Below are 25326 nucleotides of genomic sequence, written 5' to 3'. Positions count from 1 at the left end.
TGGGAGAACAGAGAATGGGCATGCGGCACCCTCGCTACTTTTGCGCGCTCAATTTATGACGTATTATCGGCACTTCGTTGCGATTTGCTGGGGCCGGCAAAATCCAATCGAAATTAAACATGGATTTGAAACTTGCAGACGAGGTATTTAGCTTAAATTGAGTGCACATTATTTTTTAGCAGTAAAAGTAATGGTTTCGAATAATATTACAGGGCTAAAGAATACGGGAGCAATCCGCGGCCCATTCCGAACTCGTTAAGGGTGGAGTGGCCGCAGGCCTCTTCAAGAATGTCTGGTATGGGTCGTGCCACCACCAGGTTGAGGCCATGTTGCAGGACCGAGTCCAACGCTTGCAGGTTTCAGGATACCCTCAGCACCTCATCTGCCGCCCGTCTATTAATCTCCTGCCAGAAGAGAGGGTAAGAAGGCTTCAAGAACACAACGGTTACACCGTACGTTCATGGCGTCGCTTGCAGGCTGAAGAGGGTCGTTGTGCATTCGGAAGTGCGAATAGCTTTTCAGCCCCCAGCAAGCTCGCCAGCCTGTGCAAGAAAGCAAATTCCGTAGATCCTCCAGAAAACTGGCGCCAAGAAGCACACCACGCCGTTCAGAGAGTGCGCGACTGAAGCTGTCTACGAGATACCCCTCTCATGTGGCAACTCCTACTTGGGGCAAACCGGACGTTGTATCAACGATCTCCTTCGCGAGCCCGCCTGCTCTGTCAAGTTATTCTAGCGGCACCTCACGTGCTGCACATGTTTTTTTTTTTCGGCTGAGAGCCTTTCTCGAACAGTGCAACATCTTAAAACGAGATCACAAATAAAGAACGCCCGAGATTTTAAAAGCGTTTTCAGTGCACGAGCATGCACGCACCTTGTTAGAGAAGGAGATAGTGCATCTACGCAGTTACAATTTCTCATTTTCGTGTTTTCTTTCTAGTTGTTCTTATATTGCTAGCCTGCACTAAACCAACGATAGTTGTTAGCGCCCGTATTTGGCGTTTTCACCGTCCCTACGTCCTGTCTCTATAGCTCTGGTTTTTCGTAAGCATAAACCAACTATCCCAGCTCAATCCAAATATTTCTTGCAGCTCACACAGCCGGTGCGTATGCACTAACAATTGTCAGAAAAGAAGACGAGCGTCGGCGGCTTGTAAACAGCGTTATGAAGTGAACGCGCTGCACTTCAAGGCCCAGGGTGAACAGAAAATATACATCATCAACCTATACAGCTTCCCGACGGCGAAAGCATGCCATTTTTCCCAAATATTTTCGCAAAGATCTGCACGGTGCTTCACTCACCCGTTGGCAGGGGATTTTGATCCACCAACACTTGAAATGATTACTGAATACATTCTGAGAATGGTCTCTTCAGTATGGTGCAGCAGTTTGTCCGACTCCCCGAGAGTGCCACACACACGCTCCGTCTGTCCGATTTAACTTAGTCTAAAAAGTGAAAAAAAATTAGTGCCCTTCCACTCTGTGAAGGATGATCTGCGAAGCTGGATGCAGTCCACGGAGTGCACGAAAGAAAACACATGTTTGTTCGTAATTCGCCATTGAGCATAGACCCGCCGCGGTGGCTCAGTGGCTAAGGCGTTGCGATGCTGAGCACGTGGTCGCGGGTTCGATTCCCAGCAGCGGCGGCCGCTTTTCTGATGGAGGCGAAAAGTGAAAACTCCCGTCTGTACGAGATTTCGGCGCACGTTAAAGATCCCCAGGTGGTCAAAATTATTCCGGGGCCCTCCATTACGGCGCGCCTCAACGCCGGTGATGCGTCGGCGCGTTAAACCCTACAATCATCATCAGCAGCGATTGAGCATAGCAATTAGCTCAATGAAACTTAAAAGGACCCGAGCTTCAGTCTCGCGGACAAACACGGAGCTGTCTGTTTTACTGCCGCGTAGTAGGCGTTGTGGCGAACCAGGGTAGCGTGGTCGAAGTGGACCGTGGTTGGTGTCGTGCCGGGGCAGTCATGATGAGGAAGCTGAAGGAGAAGAAAACTTTATGTACAAGTACTTGCATCTCGATCTCAGAGAACAGGCAGTGCACTCCTGCGCGCGAGAGATTAAATAGGCGCGTTGGGTCCGTTCCCCTTCACCCTTTTTCTCGGCTGGCGTCAGGGCGCACCAATCACAAAATTCATGGCACTGATAGTAGCGCCACGCCACCCCCCCTACACACACACACGCACACGCACGCACGCACGCACGCACCCACGCACGCACCCACGCACGCACGCACGCACGCACGAGAGACCCGTTCCTCTTTTGCGCAGGTGAGCGTTAGGTTGCCCCGCCGTGGCAATCCGCCGTGGGTCGGAGCCCGCTTTGTCCAGGTGATGTTGCACCACCGGGAAGACGCCTTGCATTCCTCTGTCGTAATATTGGTCGAATGGCTCGTTGAAAACGCCTCCAACGTCGTCAAACACGCCACAAAAAGGGCATGACAGTGATGCGCATGCACACCGCCGAAACTTGCAGTGCGGTGCGCCAAGCAATGCTATTGTCAGCACCGCCGCTGGGCAGTTGGCGCTTGAGGGGCCATGAGGTCGCTGAAAGGCCTATTGTCAAGTAGCAGCATAGTTCACCACTGTGGACGCGCCGGGTCGTCGAACGTCGATTAGAGAAGACCGACAGCAGGTCTTTGGTGGTTCACCCGAGCGCAGAAGACGTGTTGCGTAACAGCGTCACAACAGCATATTACTGTTTGTGTAACAAACCCACCCAATCTGCTCGACCACCGAGAGGACGCCGGACAAGTTGCATTGGGAAGTTCGAAGTCCACGTTTAAACATCCCGTCAGAACAACGCACGTGTCATCAGTAAGGGCATAAAACCTATAACTTCACGTGCAGCCCCCCCCCCCCCCCCCCCTCTCCCAAACCATGCACGTCGGCAACCGGTGATGTGCCCGGGCTTAGAAGTGCAAGAAACCGCCGAAAATGTCCCTCTAAAGCCCTTTAAGCTGAACAATATTACCCCACATCGGCGTTCCAAGAGGGCAAGTGGCCATTCATACGTGAGGGATTCGCAGCTTCTTGACGAGCTGGAACTAGATCGCAACGATGGCGGCAGCGGCATTCTATTGTTTTTGCACCTATTCGTGCTTCTGTTTGGGCCGAGGCTTCTCCTATTCCCGCTCTTCCTCCAAGCGAACGACATGCGTCCGTTCTATGGCGAGTTAAAGCTGGAAGGTCTCGAGCTCTATTCTAGCTGACAAACATATGACTCTCCGTTTCTCTCCCCCGTCGTGGGCATCGTACTGTCGGTGTAACACACCAACGCAGACCGAAACTGCTCGATTACGGACAACAGCGGACAGGACGCATTGAGCCATGAGACTTCCACGTTTAAATCTCGAACCAGCACAACGGGCATTATCGGTAGTGGCCCAGCTGCGCGTGCACATCCCACTTCCCTCCCCCCCCCCCCCCCCCCCCACTACGCGTGCACGCATAAACCGGACACCGTTGATTGGCGCTTACTTAGGCGTGAAATACACCGGCGAAAATGTCGCCCCAAAAGCCTTCTTAAGTTCAAGAAGAATGGTGGGTTCACGCTGGCGTTCCAACCGAACAAGAAGCTCTTCAATTCACACCTACTCGGCAAGGTGGAATTTTAGGCGGCCATGGTGGCGGCGGCTTCCGGTCATTTTTACGCCCACTCATGCATCTGTATGTTCTCCGCCATCATCTGACAACGACGATACCGCCATTGCCAGTCGAAAGCGCAACGTGTTAAAGAGGCATCGGTGGTGGCAAGGGGAAGAGGAGTTGTGATAGAGTGGTCGGCGGTGGCGGGGAGGAGCCCCGGAGCGGCGCCGAGTAAATCGGAATCACCGGAATGAAAACTAAGGCGAGGCGGGGGGGGGGGTTATACATATACGGGTTCGAATTAAAAACAGAGAAAAAAATACTAGTAAGAGAGGACACTCCCATGGAGCCCTGCGGCCGAATGACTGCAGTGTAGTGTAACGCGCCGAGCGGGTAGCCAAAGTACTAACCGTACTTTCGTTCACTTTCGTACGTTCACTTTCGGTTGCGGTTTCGCGGACGCCGATTTTGGCCGGTAGTTTGAATGGCTGGAAAGCGCTGCTCACGGCGACAGGCATCGATACGGTATTCGGACGCTTTCATGCATTAATTAGTGTTTATTTCAATATATAATTCTCAGGCTTAGTGCCCGCATGATTTAAAAAAAAAAACATTTTGTTTTTTGAAATGTGAAATTGCAATTTACAGTACCATACACAGTTGGTTAAGAATTCTGTCGTGTGTTCACATCTTGTCAAGCCACATAAAAGAGACACGCCATAAATGAAGAAATATTTACTGCATGACATTGAACGAAACAACAAGTTCAAATTGTCATCATTCTTTGCAATACACAAATAATAATAAAGCGGGGGTAATACACCACAATAGAGACAATACACAGTAGTGAGAGAAAAATACATTCCCAGGAATTAAAAAAATGCACAAGTAAAGGTACCACAACCACACAAAGCATTTATTCTCCACGGTAATTAAAAATGCAGAAAACCCAGAAGAGTCAGCCATCCACAGTTTCACTTGTATCTACGACACCCTCAGACTCTGTGCACTGTTGCAGTTATACAAAAATATCAACCATAACAAAATCTAGACACTGGGATACTCGCACCTATTTACGACCACAATCTCCGCAGACAATTTTTTTAGTCTGGCGATTTCTCCAGTTAGGATGTGAAAGAAGGGAAACACTTGCGCCCCGTTTACCAAAAAGGCTTTGATGACCTTGCTTATTTGATGAACTCCAATGAGGTCTATTGCCTCGGGGCAACTTCAAATCAGTAGCAGTAATTGAACAGAAATCACATGTATGGACATGCACACGCAAAAACGTTAAGAGGAAAAAAAATCAACTTCCTATTGGTTCCTTGCAAGGGTGCATTTTCCCAAGAAGCCGGGTTACCTTCCAAAAGCGTCGCCTTCCCAGTAAAGGCAAAGGGCCAGGCGGGGATATTGTAGGTACGTGTACGTAGTCAAACGACAGGTTCCAGGCTCGATTAAGGCACACAAATTCACGTCTTCCGCTGTCAATGCGAACAGTCTACTATAAGAAACAGGGAAGCAGTTTATGCTTCTTGTGTATTAGACAATGGTGACACATTACAGAGTCCCATTCGGTAACGCGACAACATTTGTGGGACCACGCGCCACAGTTTTGCCATTTAGAACACGCAGTCCAGCACGATTTCAAAAGTGCCGCGCACAAATGTACAACTGAACTTGACATTACTATGCTTTGCATCTCACAACCAGGCACCAGGCAGTGAGGAATGCTACTAGAGTACGTTTTACATCAGGTATGTTTCGCAATCCACCATGTGCTATGACAGAGGTTAAAAATGTCTGTGCCGCCTATATGCTCGCGGATTAGACCGCACATGTGTATTTAGCATGGCATTATACATTTTATCTGCCTGATTACAACAAGAAGAATTACAGTGCAATTTGGTTTACAAGGCACATCATGGCAGCACTGCGTATATTTGCAAGATGTGCTTCACCTGAAAACAAAGAGTCCGGCAAAGGACCACCCCACTACACAGTCGGCGTACACTGCACTTACAACAGGTGCATCTATTTACCATGAAGCGAGTACACAATTCGCCAGAAAAAAACACCCGACTAAAGTTTTCCCTGTTGGGGAGTTGCACTAAGTACCGACGAACTTCTAAGGCGCAGCAAGAGAGCCATTATTTGGAGCGCAACAAGAAACACGAACAAAGAAACAGAGTAGACGAGACAGGCGCTGGAAACTATTCACCAACAAGTCCAGCAAGAAGTTCTTCTCACCTAAGACATGCATCCTTTCAGACGACGTTATGAACTGATTGACTGATTGATTGATTGATTGATTGTAGGGTTTAACGCGCCGACGCAACGCAGGCGATGAGGCGCGCCGTAGTGGAGGGCTCCGGATTAATTTAGACCACCTGGGGATCTTTAACGTGCGCCGAAATCTCGTACACACGGGCGTTTTTGCTTTTCGCCTCCATCAGAAAAGCGGCCGCCGCGGCCGGGAATCGAACCCGCGACCTCGTGCTCAGCAGCGCAACGCCTTAGCCACTGAGCCACCGCGGCAGGTCGTTCTGAACTGATTTGACAACGTAGGTCCCAACATGGTTCTCTTCATCTAGGTCACTCCGACAACACGCGGCACGTACGGTGACAAACAACGACATTTAGCATGACCCTGGCAGTATTCATAATGTAAAGGGGTTTTCGTGTATGTACTGTTTTCACAGTGTTAGCGCTAGCAGCAACAATAATTTGCGAGTGGAGTTTGGAGACTGGACGCTGTTGTGAGTGGTTTTAATGAGATGAGGCACGTCAGAGATAAAAACGTTTTGTTCCTTGTGTCAGATAGGCTTTTCAGTTGTCACGCCTTATTGAGTGCCGAGACTTGCGTTCGATTTTCAGGTGCTAATGGCAAGGTTCAGTAGATGGAATACAGTTGCGGTACCCATCAGGAGCATCAATAAGGCAGCAAGAAGCATTGCAGGCAGTCATTATTACAACTGAATAACTCTGGGAGAACAGTTGGCACGGCCACTTTTTTGAGCCGTGTGAGGGCAGGATCCATGAAGTGCTTACACCATGTTTAGTATGACGAATGCAGCTGGCTGGTTGGCTCTGTCTTGAGGGCACCTATAGACCTGCACAGGTGACAGGGGATATAGTACACAAACTGCTTGCAATGACAGATGACCTGCGTACAGTCTGTAAATTTCACTGCAACTAGTACTCAAGAATTGCCTCCAGTGCATGCTACCTATTTAAAACATAAGTTCTCCTATTCTATTCAGCAATCATGCGGTCGCGCTATTAGCAACACTAAAAGTATGGGTCTTTGTAATTTCGCAACACTGATCAGGCACATTCTTAATGCAATTCACCTATTGTTTGGTTTAACAAAAATGATAATGCTGCTCACATAGCCTGGATCCTTTTGTCTTTTTTTTTTGTAAAATTAGGATGAAGAGCGAGAGTGAACTGAACGTAATATAAAGCTTAAACAAACCTGTTGCCCCACGGGCCAGCGAAAGAAACGCATCCCGAAAACGGGCACCTGGCGAAGGTATATTTGGGCGCTGTGTGGTCACCACGGCAAACAGCCGTGACCGCCGTACTGATGACCGCCAGAGGCCATGGACTGAAAGACATGACAAGAACACACACAGCTCCGACGGAATAGGTGCAATCTGCGCAATACGCGTTTTATGAAACTAGCCAAAATATGACTAGAGAAAAAAAATCAACGCTTGAAAAAACGGCAAGTGTGGAACAGTTGCATGCAAGGCCTGCGATACCGGACTTGATATACGATCTAGAACGAAGACGAAATTTGAAGGTTTCAATTCACTGCGCACTCACCCCGCCTCGAGCAAAGCTGTTATCTGGCGACTAAAGAGGCGTTTTTACCGCACCTGACGTGCCAAAGCGAAGCGACGCGCACGCGTTATCGGCGTCGGCGAGTGGGTTCGCTTTGTACGCAGGCAGCTTGGTATGCCCACATGTGTAAAACTTTACGATGAGTGTACGGCTGCTGGTTATGCCCAGATAAGCCAAATATATAATGCAGATACGGCTACTTCGTCGCGTACCTTCGCCCGGACGGATTTGCAGTGCATCACGGTCGTACTAAATAACAGCAGTAACAGTTGGCCAAGCTAGCAATTGCTAGTTAGTATAATACAACGCAGCGTGAGGCTCACGTAATTCAGTGCAGCGACAGCGCACAACGCCTGCTTCGCCTACGTACCGCCGGCCGGCCGGCCACTTTCGCAACTCACCGCCGTCGTTTGCGGCACGTAAACTCTACGTGCGACGACGGACGCGTACCGCTGACATCCCTCAGCGCTAGATAAAACGGCACAACCAGCCTAAAATATTACGTCCGGCTAAAAGAAATGGTGTCTTACGCCTTTCCGGGGCGTTTCCGAAGCTCGTATTCTAAAGAAGCAGAACTGGCAGAACTAGCTACGCCTGATTACCCTGAGGCTACGCAGTGCTCGCAGCGTTTGCAGTACAAGGAAACGTAAATATGATACGCCATACCAGCACTTTAATAAACGAAGTCTCACCTTTCTTTCAGGATGCAAAACTGATGTCGCAAAGAAAGTACTAGGCGTTTAAATTTTAAAAGTATAATATTGTGTGTTAGCTTAATTTTAAATTAATAGTTTTTACCACTTGCGCCAACTGCCGAACGGCACAAGAGTCAGGCCTATCGGCCGCGATAAGCCCGTGTGTCCTCTCCTAATTTTTTTATTTCTCTGTGGTAAAAACGACGGTGGACGAACGGGTCGTCTGCTCAGTGGACGGATGGGGCAATGAGCAGCCTGCAGGGAAGCTGCCCATTGCCAGAAGAGTCTGGCCAGGATGCCACAAGGGGGGAGATGGGGGTGGCGTCGGCGGCCCCGGGACGCTGCCCAATGACCAGGAGGCCACATGAGTGCCTGCCAGGAGACTGCGGTGAGGATGCATTATTTGGAGACGAGGTGCGGCCCGTCACTGGCCAGTGAGAGGAGTGAATCACAAGGTGGAACCGCAGTGGCTACGTAGAGCCATGTTTTAGAGCACAGGTCTTAAGTGCCCGCTCCTGTGGTTTCGCGTAGCCGCTCAGCGTCGTCATCGTTGTAACCGGGAAAACGAAGAGGCCACCGAAGGTAGAGAGAACACGAAAGCTGAGGATGGAAGTATGGCCAAAGTGTAGGGGGGACGGCCGTATGCCGAGGTCGCGCAAGACATGCTCCCCGGCGGCGACACGCCACGCGATAACGGCAGAGTTCGTAGGTTCGTAGCGCGGGCGGTGGCTTTGGACTTGACCGCGGGTTGTAGCGCGTGCACTTTGGGAGAGATGTGACAGTCTGCGGACGAGATGACCCGGGCCTGCCAGTCATGGAGAACTCTCAGCGGAAAGTTCAGAAATAAATGTGAGGTGCAGCAGCCGCGTCTGCGATGAAGGGAGAGGGGCCGCCAGCTCGGCTGTTTCTCCAACCTTAGACCATAGTGCAAGCTGCGCCATTTTATTTGTTTCCTGAAGACAACAACTGCGGGATATGCAACGACGGGTGTAGGAGCCGAGAATAAAGTTAAATTCATTTATATAAATGAACTAAACTAAATTGATTGATTGATTGTAGGGTTTAACGCGCCGACGCAACGCACACGATGAGGCGCGCCGTAGTGGAGGGCTCCGGATTTATTTTGACCACCTGGGGATGTTCAACGCTCGCCAAAATCTCGCACACACGGGCGTTTTTGCTTTTCACTTCCATCAGAAAAGCGGCCGCCGCAGTTGGGAATCGAACCTGCGTCCTTGTGCTCAGCAGCCCAACGCCAAGCCACTGAGCCACCATGGCGGGTAACTAAACTTAATTATTAAAAAATAAACTTGCGGCCATAAAGCGTTATGATTTCACATTCACACGCACGAGCAGACCTAAGTTTCCTTGCGAACCCTTTTTCCCTCTAGCCATCGCTCTAGCTATCGCTCTAGCTAACGCGAGCACGAAGCGGCACTGCTTGATTTGCTCGTCGCAGCAGATACACCTTGCGTTTATGTTTTGCTTTTGGGGCTTTCTTTTAACAGCTGAGCGGTTTAAGCTTGAACATGGTCCGGTTGCGCTGAAAAAAAAACAAGAACAAAAACTGCGCCGCCAGTGAAGGGTGAACCATCGCTGATAGTGTTTTAACAGCGAAGCCAGCTTTCGCACCTGCTCGAATGGGATCACAAGGGGCATGTGCATATGTGCGCCCCTGATTATACCGTTTTAAAGGTGATAGTATTTCTCGTGCTATTGAAACGCTATAATGTTGGCGCAGCTGGCGCTGGTGGTGCAAGGCTGGAGAAACAGCGGAGTTGGGGGTCGACCAAGCTTCTTCCCCCCTGACATCTGCTCTCAGTGTGGCGGGCCGACCGGAAGGGCCTTGCGAAATATGGCTACACCTGGCCTCACCCCTCAGCACTTAGCCTAGCCTCGCAAGAACACCGAAGAACAAAACAAGAACAAATATAAAACTTAGCAAAACCTAGCAAAACCTAGAAAAACCGGAAGAAACTAGGTCGACCCAACCTACGCTGTTTCTCCAGCCTTGCGCCACTTGTGCAAGCGCTGCGCCAATTTTCTTACAGAGGATATCAGATGGGTTCATTGCTGCAGCTAAAAGAAAGGCGGCCAATAGCCACTCCACTGCTGTAATGACGTAATTTAGGCGGTCAAAGAACGCCAAGACCAGAAAAGAGAGAAAAATATTTTGAGCATTTCCAAGTTATCTGATGGTCATAGAGCAGTAATTCTTGACTCACGCCCTTTACGACCCCCTAATCTAAGTACTGGATGGGTTGGTTGACTACATTCTGCAAGCATTCAAGATTTCAAAAAAGTTGAATAAATTGTATGAGGGCCCCTTTAAGTTGGCCGAATCAAAACATTTGCACAAATAAAACTACATTATGAATTTGTTTTTCTACCGACGTGACAGAGAAACAAAAATGCATCACTAAAAATATCGGACACATAAAACACTCCTGCTTTTGTCTCCAAAACCGTTTGAACTCGTTTGAAGCGGTTCGAATTGGATTGGGCGCCGGAACCGAACCCGGAAGCGTTATTCCGGTTCGTCTACTTTCCAACGGGGGCGTGGCCTTCGGGGCCTCTGACGTATCTGACGTCGAGGCCACGCAGCCGTCACATCCGTTACACGCTTTTTAGTGGCCGTAGAAGCAAGGGAGCTGTCCCGAATACATTTTATAATTCGCCTGTACAGCTTCTAAACTGTTCATCGGGAATATATGCGCTTTTGCGATGATTTTGTTAATTTTAAGCGCCGAAAAATTTTTGAATCCACGCCGGCATCTATTGCGCAGTCACGCTCTAGCCGATGAAATGCTGGGTGCCAGCTAGTGACAGCTGCTGTGGTGTGTGCCAGCTGTGCTACAAGTCCTGCCACTTTTGTGTGTGTAACCCCAGAACCTCCCGCTGGGTTGGGTGGGTGGTGGTGACTTAAAAAAAAATTGCGCGTTGTGTTTCAGAAGGCTTACCATTGTTCAATGCTGAAGGACGGTGCGGGATCCCCAGCCAAACTTTTTGAAGCCCGCAATTGCCCGTATCGTCTCCAGGACGTCATGTGTCCGTTTTTTTTTCTTTGCTGAGGAATTAAGATGTGTAATCATGTTTCGTATGTCCAAACGCATCGCCGTTTATCTTGGATTTTGTAGTGATCAAGGCGGAGCGGCACTATGTGTTCTTGAAGGCGCGGTGAAAGAATGAAACAAAGCTTTTCATCTCAGGCTAATCAAGCGTACTAAATTTCCACTGGTTGAACAATGTCATGTAGAGGCTAACAAAGTCTGCAGTTTCGCCGTTATGTTACTGTGAATTTGTTTATGCCTGCTGTACTTAGTGTTGCAACCGTGTCATCCCAGCGCTGACACCAGTTGTTGCGACCGGGCGGGGGCACCCGATCCGAGCTCCGTGGCCTAGAGCACTGCACGGGCCCGGGCCGGCCCGAAAGCCCGGGCCCGACCCGCCCGCGGGCCGGGCCAGGCCGCCCGAAGTCGATTATCGGCGGGCCCGGGCCGGGCCCGGGCTCAGTCAATTCATAGGGACGGCCGTTAATAGGTCCGACGGGAAGTGTACAGACGAGCATCAAAATGAATATTCTTGGTTTATTTTTGCGCCCTTCTTGCGTTTAGTTGTACGCATTGTTTTAAAAACGTGTTTTGCTAGGTCTGGTGGTCACTATACTGCAATTTTAATTACATTTCTTGTACTGCATCAAGATTTTATATTTTGGTGTATAACATACCAAAGATACGATTGCAAGGAATGCCGAAGGGGGGAAGGAATTAATTCAGATATCCTGGAGCTGTGCACCTATGTCTATGTATGTACACGTGTTTTTTAGATGTCGCACCAATCAAAATGCGGCTGCCGTGGCCGGGAATCAAACTCGCGTGCCAGAAAAATACCACCGCTTAACAACCACTGCAGGTGAAGTATTTCAACGCGCGTACATACTCGTTGATTCAAATTCGAATCAAAAAACTTCAGCAATACCAACTTGTGGCCTAGACAACCACGTGAAGTTGCCAAGAGTCTGGTCATCAGAGGTGATGGTGTCTCTCGTGTAAGAATACGAGCTATTATTACGCCGATGTGGCGTGAACTGCAGACGGTGAAAGCTAAACTACGTGCACTTTTAAACCCTTATTTTTCGGGTTTCAGTTCATGACGTGCTTGTACAGACTAGATGCTCCGTCTGATTGCCCAGAATTTAAAGGAGCCATGAAGAGAAAACAAAAGTTTGTTTTATTCGAAAGATTAGGTGTTTCATAGTACCCCAAGCGCTTTCCCGGAAGCGAATGATGCTTTATTCACTGAGAAATAAGGCAATTTAAGCCAAAATTTTAAATATCCCGCTAAAATTGTACATTTGGTGACGTGAGCAATGGTGTCACACGGGCCGGTCCATGAAACAAATACTTAGTATGTCGACTCCATATAGCACCCACACGCGGGAGTCGACCGAGACGGCGGCCATTTTAAAAATGCTAGTAAAACCTAGTGCACCCGCAGCCCTAGTCATGGAATCGCCTGATCCGGAGAACAAAACTCTCGCCGAGGAGCTCCGGCTTGCATTTAACAACCTCACACCACTTGAACGCTCCACGCTTCTAAGTGCACGAGCGGCAAGAGTTGTGGGATACGCGGTGGACGGGAAAGCGACCATTCCGCGATAGCCACAACAGACGAACGCCCTGCCGTCGGCACCGCTGCCTCGTCAGCGCCGTCGCCACGGACGAATACAGACTGGTACGTATGTGCCGTATTTTTATTACGGTTAATAATAGTTCAACTTCAGTAGCAGTATCGCTTATGCCAGTTGGCCGGTGTCGTGTATGGAAAGCCGTTCGCGCGAGCTCTCTGCTTCGACCAGAAAGATACGAGCGTCAATGCGCGGTGTTTACGGCATTTTTCCTCCAAGGTCAGAGCGCCTCGAACCCGAAAATTCGTCTGCGCGACGGCGAGATGTCGAGCTCGGCCAGGCGGTTGTTTCGTACGCATTGGCGCACACGCTTGCGTGTTCGTTCGGAACTTCAACCGTTTACTCCACCGTTCTTTGTCATAAAAAGAATGTGCAGTATGTTTCACGGGCATTTAGCTCGCTATGCAAACTGTAAGCCCTGCCTAACAGGCGTTTGCTTTTGCCGGCCTCCGCCAATCGCAGAGCTTAGCCCATGTGACGGCATAGGTTCTGTTGCGGGAAATGAGCTGGTGGGTCGCATGGTCATTACCTTTTTTCCTAATTATGTAGCTTATTTGAGCGAAGTTTGCGTTATAAGTGGTGTCGTTATGGTTCTAACGAGGCAATCTTTCGAATGAACCAAACTTGTGTTTTCTCTTCATGGCTCCTTTAATAAACAAACTTTCTTCAGCGTCAAAGACCGGGCCTGGTCACACACGCACGGGCCCTCCCTAGGCCAAAAAATAAATTACCGGGCCGGGCCGGGCCTGGGCTTGAGACGGTGGGCCCGGGCCGGGCTCGGGCCAGGCTCACTTATGAATGCCCGCGCCCGGACCCGGCTCGGGCTAGGTGTTACGGGCCCGGGTCGGGCTCGGGCTTCGCGAAGCGGGCTCGGGCCGGGCTCGGGCCTTAAAATCAGGCCCGTTCAGTGCTCTACCGCGGCCTCCGACATAGGAGTGGTAGCGTGTATGATGCGAGCGGCCAGCTGCTGTTTCAGCCGTGAAGAAGTCCAAAAGCCGTAGGCTAACGTAACTGTTTACTTCATAGCGAGAGGTGAGCCGAAGCAAAAAAAAAAGCAATGCCCCGACGGGCGAGGTTACAATACAGGACTCGAGCAGAGCGACAGCATGGATTCGCTGCTCAAACAGGAAATGGATTACAGCGCTTGGGCAGCTCTATTTATACCCCAAAGCGGTAACGGTCAAAGCGCCAACAAGCGGAAACACGCCACGAACGTCGCAGACACACACAACGCTCTTTCCAGAGTTTGGGACAGTCGGTAGCCTCGGCGCACGTTGAGTCCGAGAGAGGGAAGAGAGGAGGACTCCGTTGCGATCGCGGGGCCTCTGTGTCCTTGGGCGGGTCTCGACGTGCCGCTGGCAACCGCCGGAGTTGGAAGCGCGTTGAAAGCGAGGCGTCTGACCCGGGCTTGTCGAGACGTTAAAGTATGATTCACCGACAAAGTGGCGCCTGACGGCTGAAAGGCGCACGCAGTGGCTTCACCGCACAGCCGAGGAGTGATGCGGGAAAGTACGGCGGCGCTGGCCGATTCGTAACATTACCCAGCTTGTGTGCGGCTAGCGATTATGGCGAGAAAATTGCAGGGGCTCGACGGGTTGAATGTGTAGCCGAAGTTCGTTAGCGCGCGGGGTAAAAAAATGCATTCAAGTGCTGCCCGCTGAAATCTTTCAGGCAGCACTAGAAAGGCGAGTGCACCTTTGGCCAAATATGTATTATTGCATAGTTTCGAGCAAAAGGTTGTTCAGAACAGAATTTTTTTGTTTTATTATTTTTTTACGTTCCTTGTAAACTTTTTTAACTCCACTGGTTTTACTAACCAGCACTGCTACATTGTTTTTTTTATATCCAAAGATTGGGTTTGAATAAAAGCAATTTGGTTTGCGCATGATTGCCTTCATTTCTTTTCGATTTCATAGCCATAAGAGCATGGACTAGAGTGTCTACTAAACAATAATTGTGTGGCCCTGCATTTTAGGCAGCAATACAGTACTCTAGCTGTAGAGTTCTCCACAAAATTCATGGCGGCAGTGGCTCCTGCTAACACAATAATTTGTGTGCTCCAAACCTCATCTTCGATGAGTTCCATACAGTTCTTTCTCGTATGTTGTAGTTGCGCAGCGCTTAGTGATCACAAAGCTAGTGCAGTGGGGTTATTGTTTAGGTGACCAAACATTCTGTTTTTGTTGAGTGAATCCCTATATTTATGCAGTGAAAGTGCAGAGCTTGTCTTTTTTGGTGCTAGATAAAATGTAACGCCAATGGAGTTTACAAACGTAACATGCTGTGAACATCCCTCTCTCTGCAAATGCAATTAAGGTGCTTTTATGTACACAGTTTACAAGAATTTTTCATGTCTCATAAATATGAAGCAGCGGTATTCGAAACTGCAGTTGCAAAAAAGTGTAACTTAATGCTCTCAATTACATGTCCCATTCTCTGCCTTAATAGCGACAATCACCAGAGCCATTACGCACAGCATTTCTTACCTTCTGTATACAGATGTTTGCCTTTGCTCTGTTTTCTCGGTTGCGTAACTTGCAGGGTGTGAAATACTTGCTGTGCTTCCAGAGAGAGAGAGAGAGAGAGAGAGAGAGATAGAGCTATTTATAAAAGACTAGAAATGCTTAGAGCCATGCAACGGTGGAATAACTGACTGGAACATACCATTTTTGTGGAAGTGAAGTGCCGACAGATGGACTCACAACGGCTGTATGCAAGTGCCTTGACTTTATGGGTGCCTTAAAACATAACGACCAAGTATAGTACATGAAACATCTTTTGCTCATTACTGTAGTGTACTACAACCGGCAAATAGGCAACTAAGTTAGGAATCAGCTTTGCCTTTAAAGCATAACGACCAAGTATAGTACATGAAACATCTTTTGCTCCTTACTGTAGTGTACTACAACCAGCAAATAGGCAACTAAGTTAGGCATCAGCTTTGCCTTTCACTGTGGTCGTTCACACAGTTTCTGTAAAGGGGACCAAACCTGCTTAAGTTTACCAAGAACTACGGGGCAGTTGATACACATTCTGCTACATCACGCAAGATGGGAGGAAATGAAGAAAGTGCTACATTATTTTTTTATTCGCTGTGGAAATACGCAGATGTCAACATGCTTCCAAAACCCAACAAACCTTTGGGGATATCCAACCTTAGGGCGATAGCTCTGACTTCGTGCGCGGGTAAACTAATGGAACACATGGTGGTAGACAGGCTGACATCTCACATGAAGGAACCATCAGAGGGACAAAAAGGATTCCCGGACACCATGTAAGGGTTCCGCCCCAACTTGTTTACTCAGGACATCCTCTTACAAATAGAAGAAGAGGTGATGGACAACCTAAGCACCTCACAGACAAGCGCCATCCTCGCGTTGGACGTCAAAGGGGCTTTTGAAAACCTGTCGCACGCGACCATACTTGAATCCCTGAGGACTACCCAATGCGGAGAGGAAGCCTACAATTACATCAGGTACTTTCTCTTGCATCGCACGGAAACGGCGGCACTTGGCACATTACGGAGCGACAAATTCGACGTCACCGCAAAGAGCTCTCCGCAGGGTTCCATCCCAGGTCTCAGGCATGCCATCTACGCCGACGACATGACCTTTTGGACTACCAAGAGCTCAGCAGGCATACAACAGGACGCCCTGCAGGAAGCCGTTAACTGTACGGAAACCTACCAGAAAAGATGTGGGCTCTCTATTGCAGCGGAAAAGTCTGAAATTCTCATACTCAGGAAGCGAACAAAAGGTAGACCCCCACCGAGACCCCCGACCCAGTGGTGACGCTAATTGAATACTGCAATAAAGTTTATTCCTCCTCCTCATGGCGCTACCATCCCAAAATTCGATACACTCCGAGTTTTGGGTCTGACTTTTCAAAAAGACGGGGCAGGGGTTGCCACCCTCCAGAAACTACAAAACATTGTCCCCCAGTTAACCCACCTCATTAGGCGAGTAACAAGCAAAAAACAGAGGTTGAAAGAAGAGGACACAATCAGAATGCTACAGGCCTTGGTAATTAGCAGAATCACCTACGGCACCCTTCATTTGGGGATAAAAATCGTTGAAATAAAGGAGCTCGACATTTTAATTCGTCAAATCTACAAATTAGCACTGGGTCTGCCAGCCAAGACCTCTACAGAGAAACTTTTTCAGTTAGGAATCCACAACACGTGACAAGACCTCACCGAGGCGCATAAAGCCAGCCAAATGGAGCGACTCAAGCTTACACCGACCGGCTGAGCTACCTTGTACCGCCACGGTTACGAGCCAAGCGTGGGACCCCAAAACCAAGAACGACGCATCCCCCATGCCTTGAGGGAATACATCATGGTTGAAAACGTCCCACGCCACATGCACCCGGTTCACCACAAGTGGCGAAGGGAAGCCAGGGTCAAGGCCTTGCGAAAAGCCTACAGCAAGGGCAGCTCAACAAGATGCGTCGACGCTGCGAGGTACCCGGCACGAACCAAGTGGGCGTACGCGGTTAGTGTGACAAGCAGTAAAGGAGATGAGTTGTGCTCAGCAACGGTCAATACAGATGAAACCGACTCTGCGGAGGAGACAGCTGTCGTGCTTGCCACCACCACAGTACCAGATACTCAAGGCCGCGTGACCGTCATCACCGACTCGCAAGCGGCCTGCCCTAATTTTCAAAATAGCCGTATCTCAGCGATGACACTTGATCTACTACATAAGGCGTCAAAAGCACGGAAAACTCCACTGGACATTTATATCATTTGGACACCAGGTCACGAGTCCTTAGAGGGTAATGAAACCGGCAGATAACGCAGCCCGAGGCCACTCACACCGGGCTTCAACCCTCATAGGCACTCACCACTCTGCCGACAACCACCCGTCCATCCCCAAGCGCAGCAGAGACATATTTGAGCACTACAGGCTATCAAGAAGACGATACCCGCCACCCCACCCGAAGCTAACCAAAGAAGAAGCCACACAATTCCGGAGACTGCAGACAAATTCATTTTCGCACGCCACACAGCTGTCCAAAATACACCCCACGCTCTTCAGCTACGACTGCAACTTCTGCTCTGGAACGCCCAACACCCTGTACCACATGGTATGGGAGTGTAAAGGCGTCAGCGAACTACCTGAAGTCATCGCACCGAAATAGGAGCACTGGGAGGTCCTGCTGAGTAGCGATGTCCTGGAAAACCAGCATGGCCTTGTTACCAGGGACATTCGAGCTGCAGCTGGCCATGGCATCCCGGACTAGGGACGCCACCCACCATGGATGACCGGCAACCATCCCGCGCTCCTTTCTTCCCGTTCAATGGGAGCAATAAACGTTTTTTTCTCCTCCTCCTTTCCAGTAATATGACTCTCAGGAAGAAGTCTTAGTGCTCCACATCGTGGCCCGGTGGTATAGCTCAGTGGTAGAGCATGCGACTGCAGATCGAGGGGTCCCCGGTTCAAACCCGGGTGCCCCCTTCGCGGTGCTTTTTGTTTTCTTTTTCCAGTAATATGACTCTCAGGAAGAAGTCTTAGTGCTCCACATCGTGGCCCGGTGGTATAGCTCAGTGGTAGAGCATTCGACTGCAGATCGAGAGGTCCCCGGTTCAAACCCGGGTGCCCCCTGAGCGGTACTTTTTGTTTTCTTTTTCCGATAATATGACTCTCAGGAAGAAGTCTTAGTGCTCGACATCGTGGCCCGGGGGCATAGCTCAGTGGTAGAGCATTCGACTGCAGATCGAGAGGTCCCCGGTTCAAACCCGGATGCCCCCTTAGCGGTGCTTTTTGTTTTCTTTTTCCAGTAATATGACTCTCAGGAAGAAGTCTTAGTGCTCCACATCGCGGCCCCGGGGGGCCCCCAGTTTTAGAGCATTGGACTGCAGATCGAGAGGTCCCCGATTCAAACCCGGGTGCCCCCTTGACTCTGGGCAAGAAGTCTTAGTGCTCCTCATCGTGGGCCAAGAAAGACCAAATTAACTCGCCTATAACTGCACGGGAGGTGGATTGAGAAATCAGAAAATTCCCTAAGAACAAGTCACTGTGCCCGTTTGGGATCATAGCCGAATTCTACCAAGCTTTTCGCAATGAGCTAGGCCCCATTTTCGCAATCGTTTTTGATAAAATCAGGCAGGAAATGTGGCTCCCTTCCACCACGCACGAATGTCACCTCGTTCTAATCTCTAAAACGACATAATCCGCTTTCCTACCAGCAGTACCCGATTTCCGCCCAATCACACTCTTGTCCACCGACTATAAAATATTGGACAGGGTCTTAGATTGACGCCTCGAGATGACCCTGCGAAGTGTGGTTGGCGAACATCAAACCTGCGACCTCAGAGGTTGCTCAATAAACACCAGTTTATATCGAATGAGGACTGTCTGTAAGGCCGCGGAGATGGGTGTGACCCCTGTTGCGGTAGTATAAATAGACCTCCGAAAAGCTTTCTGTCAGGTCGACTGCACCTTTCTCTTCACCCTGCTTCGGCACTGCGGGATAGGGGAAGCAATTATGGAATCGCTAGAAAAGTACTACGCCGAAATCACAAGTGTGATGTTGGGGGAGGAGGGGGGGGGGGGGCACTCGGCCCTCCTATAGAGGTTACAAGGTCGGTCCGCCCGGGCTGTCCAATGTCTCTAGTCCTGTTTATCTGTAACCGCTTTGTCGGATTATCGCCACTTCCAACAAGATCACGGGACTGGTACTTGGGAATGAAGAACTCTGCGTCCTAGCGTATGCAGACGACATCGCCGCCGTCAGCACTTCTTGGTCCCAGGTCAGTGAGGTCGCCGAGCTAGCACGTTGCTTTTGGCGCTTCTCCGGAGCGGAACTAAAGCTGACCAAATCGAATTGGTCTAGGTTGGGTGAGTGGAACTCCAAGACCTCCATCTTTTGTGGCGCACGCTGGATGGACGCCATAGAGTGTACTTGGATGTAAACATGGCCTTAGGGGAAGCCAGTGCAGCCAGATGGAGACCCTAGGTGGTTGCTGCGGAGGCCAAGTTGCACACCTAGATAGCGCGCCACATCGCCTTTGTCGCGAGAGCGCACGTGTGCAACGTTGTCGTCTATCCAGCAGCCCTATATTCGGCGCGAGTCACTCTGGCCGTATACTGGGACATCGACTGGTCTGGTCGTACCACCCGGTCGTACTGGCAGATCACGCGGTACTATGCGAATGAGTGCTCTCCCTGGGCCTCCACTCCGTATGGCGAGCGCGGGTGGATGCGGTGTAGTCTGCTTCCAACCCCAAGCCAGCGTGGAGGCATTTCGTCCAGAAAACAGAATGGACCGTGAGCGCGCTCGCTGCACCCGACTCGGAAACAGAGCTGCGCGAAGCCGTCGCGCGTATTTATCTGGCGTTCGTCGTACGAGCCTATGGGGCGAACAAACCTCTTTTGGGGTCTACATGCCGGTGGCTTGAGTCAAGTATACGTAAAGATAAAGCTCACAGTGCAGCGGTTCCTATATTTACGAGACCAACCTGAATTTTTCTTCCGTGGAGAGCTGCAGCCCATCGGCTCAGCTCACAGCACAGTGGCTAGTTGCGACAGTACAACTTCACCATGGTGCCCGAGCCGCCCCCTTTTATAGGGAAATCACTGGCGCCATCGCCGTACTAAAAGAGCACTTCTCTAGCGACTACCTTCCTTATGGTGATGCCTCGTCAACTATACCGAGATCTACATGGAAAGTTCCTCCCTCCACCCCTCTACTGGCAAACCCCAGTCGAGGCAGCTATAAGCGGGGCATTCGGAAAAGAGTCATGTCCTTACCGGTTCCGACTGGCTACAAAAAGTTTTCTTCCGGGTCCACACTGGGGTTTTGCCGGTGAGAGCACGATAGGAGTAGCGTGGCGTCTTCTTGCCGCACAGAGCCGACTGCTCCTTGTGTGGGATCCTGGAGACGGCGGAGCACGTTTTCTGGGAATACAACACCGCACGGTACTTCTGGGACTAGCTGCTGTGTTTTCTGGCCGTATACTGAGACATCGACTGGCCTGGTCGTACCACCCAGTCGTACCGGCAGATCACGCGGTACTATGCGAATGAGTGCTCACCCTGGGCCTCCACTCAGTATGGCGAGCACGGGTGGATGCGGTGGAGTCTGCTTCCAACCCCAAGCCAGCGTGGAGGCATTATATCCAGAAAACAGAATGGACCATGAGCGCGCTCGCTGCACCCGACTCGGAAACAGAGCTGTGCGAAGCCGTCGCGCGCTGCTGCCGCGCCACGGTGGCCTTTAAAACAAAAGAGGCAGGACGTTTCAGGCGTCCGTGAAGGCAGTGACCAGGAGGTGGTCTTGGGCACTACGCGTACGTTCGTCAACCGAGACGCTTTGCATGAGCCAGTTGGCTCTGTGAGTGCTTAATTATTGCAAGCGTACCTTGTTCACCTCATCTGAACATGCTTATATGTATAGTCTTGTATATGTCGATAGTCTGTATATGTGCCCTTTCTCTGTACTCCCGATATTCATTGTGCTAATAAACTTGTTTCAGCGGTAAAACATTCGGCGGTTCAGCGGTAAAACATTCGGCTGCAGCTGGAGAAGTCCCGGTTCAAATCCGGGTGGCCCCTTAGAGGTACTATTTTTGCTTTCTTTTTCCACTAATATGACTTGTAGGAAAAAAAGATTTATTGCTCCTCATCGTGGCTCGGGGGCATAGCTCAGTGGTAGAGCATTCGACTGCAGGTCGAGAGGTCTCCTGTTGAAACCCGGGTGCCCCCTTAGAGGTGCTTTTTTGCTTTCTTTTCCCAGTAATATGACTTTCAAGAGGGTGTTTTAGTACTTCCCATCGTGGCCTGGGAGCATAGCTCAGTACCATCCCACTTCCGGCTGCCAAGCTGTGGAGGTGCCCAACTGAGGATGAGCTCCGATAGCTCGTTAACGGCGGCCGCCGGCCGCGGTTTGTTTCTTCGGACGAATACCGTATTTTACTGCCTCCTCTGCCAACTGGAAATGCTGCCATTAACACTGTGTTTTTGCACTGTGATATGTCCGGGCGGCCATACCGCATCAACGACTTTGAAGACGAGATGGAACGACTAGGAGGGATCCAATATGTGACGTCGATTGACGCCTATCAAATGTACCATGTGTGGGCTGTGTCGACGCACTCCGCGGCAGCCAAGCACCGCCTAGTTGCTGCGAAAGAACTTCGTAGCAAAGGCAAGAAATGTCTCGTGCTCGACCCCAACAATGGCGAAATTCGCATCAAGAACCACTGGCTGCCGTACCAGCTTAGCGACGACGTCGTGCGGAAGGCCCTCAAGCCTTTCGGAAACGTTGACCGCATCACAAGAGAGATGTGGCCAACAAGCAAGTCCAAGGAGCTCAAACGTCGAAAAGGTCAGTAACCATAACCTTGAAAAATGGGTACACGACCGAAACATTGCCGCATCAGCTGCGTATCCAGGGGGGCAATGCCCTTATGGTAGTACCCGGAAGGTCGCCTTTGTGCCTGAGGTGCAAGAGGAATGTGTATATCAGAAAGAACTGCCGTATACCGTGGTGCCCCGAATGCCGGATGTTCGGACATGAGGCTCTCGATTGCCGGGATACCTACGCGATGGTCACTGGAGGCAAGAGTGAAGAGGAGGACACGGAAGCCCTTATGGATGAGGGCGAAGCTGAGGAGGAGCCTCCCCCCCACTGCACGAAGACCAGCCGACGTCGGAGTAAACGCAAAGCCCGCCTGTAGCTTTGCCATCTCCTGAGATGTCAGTGGAGATACCTCGGAAATGCGGATAACACGGTGAGCTCATAAAACCCCCGCATAACGAACGCTCTGTCAGCATGCCGAGTACCTCGACTAAAAAAGACCGCGTGATAGGCATAGAGTCTCAATATGAAGTCTTGCGAGAACAGGCGAAGGAGAGAGAGAGAGAGAGAAAAACATCTTCATTTGCCCTTCTATAAAGGCTTCTGCGTTGCTGGGGGTAGGAGCTGCTGTTACCAGTCGCCCCCAAGAACTGCCTCAATGTGTTGGAGGAGGGCCTCCCTGTGCTCCTCTTCTGTCAGTCGTAATGAGGAGGTGGTCAATTCTCGGACTGAGGGTGGGTACCGGCCGGCGCTTTTCGTGCGCTTGCGGAGAGCGAGTTTGAGTTGTTTTGGGGGATCCTCTGGGGGGTCAAGCCACTCCGCTGCCAGGAGAAGGGGAAAGGAATTGTTAATACTCCATGGGAGCAATAAACGCTTTTTCCTCCTACTACTCCCTGCAAACAAAGCATCATCGGTGACAAAGCAGAATTAAAAATTCAGTTCCAGCAGTATAAGTAAAATATTTAGCCTTTAATGTCCCTCAAAAGAAAGTCGACGGGCAAAATTCCGCCTTGCGGTAAATTTTTTATCAGTGATGTTGCTTTGTTTGAAAAAATGAAAATGAAAAGCTCTAGGCAAGATCATACATTTCCCACTTGACAAGCAAACTTTTCAGAATTAATAAGAAAATTTAGGTGTAACAGTAGGAACTAAAAACTAAAAGCCAGCCTTTAATAGGCACAACCAAGCCAATTTTGCATTTAGTCTGTAGTGTCAAGTTAGGAGTATCTCTAAAAGTAATGTCATTGAAAGAGTGTAGTGTAGGTTCATTTTCACTGTTTAAACGAATTGGTTGCAATTTTTTTGCAGCTACAAATCAACCTTTGCTTTGCGACGGGAAGGTTGCGCATGACTCGATATTTTTACGTCATCTTTTGTTCTGTATTTGTGAGTGGGGCCAGTTCTTGACGCTGCTTTTCTAGTACTACATCCCATCTGGGAAAACACACAAGTGCACACCTACTCAGCATCAATCACCAATAGCCTATTTAAGTCCCCTGCAGGGGGAAGGCCTCTCCCATTTGCCTCGAACAGCTCCTGTCCTGAGCCACCCGAGTCCATTCTTTGCCCCCAGATTTTTTTACTTCGTCTCTCCACCAAGCTACCTTGGTAATACTGCTTGCCATTTCGTCTTATTACGTGGACAGCCCAAGTATACTTTTTCTAAGGTAACTAACTATACTATCCTACACGCGAGTTTGTTTCCCAATCCAAAGCAGCTATTTTCCTGACCCTAAGCGTTAGTCCCAACGTTCTTCATTTCATGGCGTATTGAGCCAACATTAGTTTTCTTTCTGGTTCTTAAAGTAAGCCGCCATTTCTGCCCCATATCTCATCACTGGCAGCCTGCATTGGTTGTATGCCATAATTTTTAGCGCTACTATGCACACTGCTTACCTAAATATTCTTCCACATGCCTCACTGACACTATTGAACGCATACATTCAGATGTTCCTGCGTGTCATCTTTCAGTATTTGTACATTATTCCCATTATGCTTTTAGTGCGATAGCATGTCTGTGGGAGTGGGAGTGTTGTTTTTTTTTGTTACCTCTTTGACTTCCTTTTTTATTACAAAATTTGAATAAACCACTTCTTTCAAATGCTTTAAGCCAAGCTCATGTACAAGAAGTGGTGCTGTCCTGCAGGCCTTGAGGATGTTGACAGGCACTGAAATTAACTATTAAACTACCAAAAAAGTAGAAGTAAAAAAGCTGTCATTCAGCCTAGCTAAGAACTGCGTGTCACATAATTAGAATGCTAGCCTTGGTTTTTGATCATTGGCAATGCATCCTGTCAAGGCAAACCAGAATATTCCTGAATGACAGCTATTAATTTCCAGGTATTTACAAACTCGATTAAATATGTAGACCCATGCCATATTGATAAACAGTGTATTATTGCTAAAGTTACTCATAAATATACATGCCCTTTAGTGTGTCTGGCTGTTTTGTACGGCTGGTTTCTTGCAGAAGAAGCTGACTTTAAAAGACGTGCTATGCAAAAAATTTAGCCGGGCGTGTCTGATGTAACCCAATACGAAAAGGGATGTCCGGTGTAATCCACAGTAAAGAATTACTCCCATCTGACAGAACCCGAAATTGAATCTATTTCTTCTTCAGTCATATGCACAGCGTATTATTAAGAATTTGTTTCATGTACAATGGTGGATTGAAATTCTCTGTCTCCTGAGGTGTTCAGAAGATGAAAATCCTCTGAAAACTTTTAAGGACAGCTATATTTGTTGTTTATGTCGACATTGTGTATTGTTCACCTTTTACCCCTGCTGCAGCCTTCAAGGGCTAGCAGTGTTGTCAACATATATATAAATAAGTAAATGGAAACGGAAGCTACGTTCAATGAAAGGTCAAGTAAAAAAATTTTCGTCCGATGTAACCAAAGAACAGTGCGCTTTATGTAATCTATTTAACTTTATTCAAAAGTAACACTGTTGCTGCATTACGACAGACCCACTGTGACCTGATTATGGGGTTTAACGAGCCAATGCTACACAGTCAATGAGGCGCACTGCAGTGGAAGGCTCTGGATTAATTTTGACCACCTGGGGATTTTTAACGTACCCTGAAATCTCGAACACACGGGCATTTTCGCTTTTTGCCTCCATCATAAAAGCGGCCGCCGCGGCCAGGAATCGAACCCACATCCCTGGGATCAGTTGCACAACGCCTTAGCCACCCACTGC

At 49.4% G+C, this 25326-nt stretch overlaps 1 protein-coding gene and 3 non-coding genes across 4 annotated transcripts in view; all 4 read left to right on the top strand.

Moving 5' to 3' along the window:
- Positions 1-25326, top strand: part of LOC144153020 (visual pigment-like receptor peropsin) — a 452246-nt gene that overhangs the window by 297918 nt on the left and 129002 nt on the right. The gene's annotated exons all lie outside the window — the stretch shown is intronic.
- Positions 18210-18281, top strand: Trnac-gca (transfer RNA cysteine (anticodon GCA)). Its single transcript has one exon. It is a non-coding gene; the product is annotated as a tRNA-Cys (tRNA).
- On the top strand, positions 18357-18428 carry Trnac-gca (transfer RNA cysteine (anticodon GCA)). The gene has a single exon. It is a non-coding gene; the product is annotated as a tRNA-Cys (tRNA).
- On the top strand, positions 18504-18575 carry Trnac-gca (transfer RNA cysteine (anticodon GCA)). The gene has a single exon. It is a non-coding gene; the product is annotated as a tRNA-Cys (tRNA).

The sequence above is a fragment of the Haemaphysalis longicornis genome, unplaced genomic scaffold (assembly GCF_048455015.1).
Source record: "Haemaphysalis longicornis isolate Haplotype H1 unplaced genomic scaffold, Haemaphysalis longicornis Haplotype H1 scaffold_1, whole genome shotgun sequence".
Classification (NCBI taxonomy): Eukaryota; Metazoa; Arthropoda; class Arachnida; order Ixodida; family Ixodidae; genus Haemaphysalis; species Haemaphysalis longicornis.
The sequence above is the reverse complement of the archived record's forward strand: the minus strand, read 5'-3'. Positions and strand labels throughout refer to the sequence as shown.